Below are 262 nucleotides of genomic sequence, written 5' to 3'. Positions count from 1 at the left end.
AATTTATTGATTCGTTGGCTGAATGATGGCATTTTTCACAAAATGTTAATAGTAATGAAATAATAATCAAATAGTAATGAAATCGTAATGAAATCGTAATGAAATCGGAGTCTTTTGTGCTTGCAAGAGCTTGGGGGGAAAAATAAATAAAGCGAGCGACCTGAAAAAAATCAGGATATCGGGGAATTTGGAGGAACAAGAGAAAAAAGCACCTTGGCAAAACGGGCAAAACGGGAAAAAAAAACGGGCAAAAACGGCTCCC

The sequence above is a fragment of the Phaethon lepturus genome, unplaced genomic scaffold, assembly GCF_000687285.1.
Source record: "Phaethon lepturus isolate BGI_N335 unplaced genomic scaffold, ASM68728v1 scaffold35435, whole genome shotgun sequence".
Lineage (NCBI taxonomy): Eukaryota > Metazoa > Chordata > Aves > Phaethontiformes > Phaethontidae > Phaethon > Phaethon lepturus.
Note: the sequence above shows the minus strand (reverse complement) of the source record.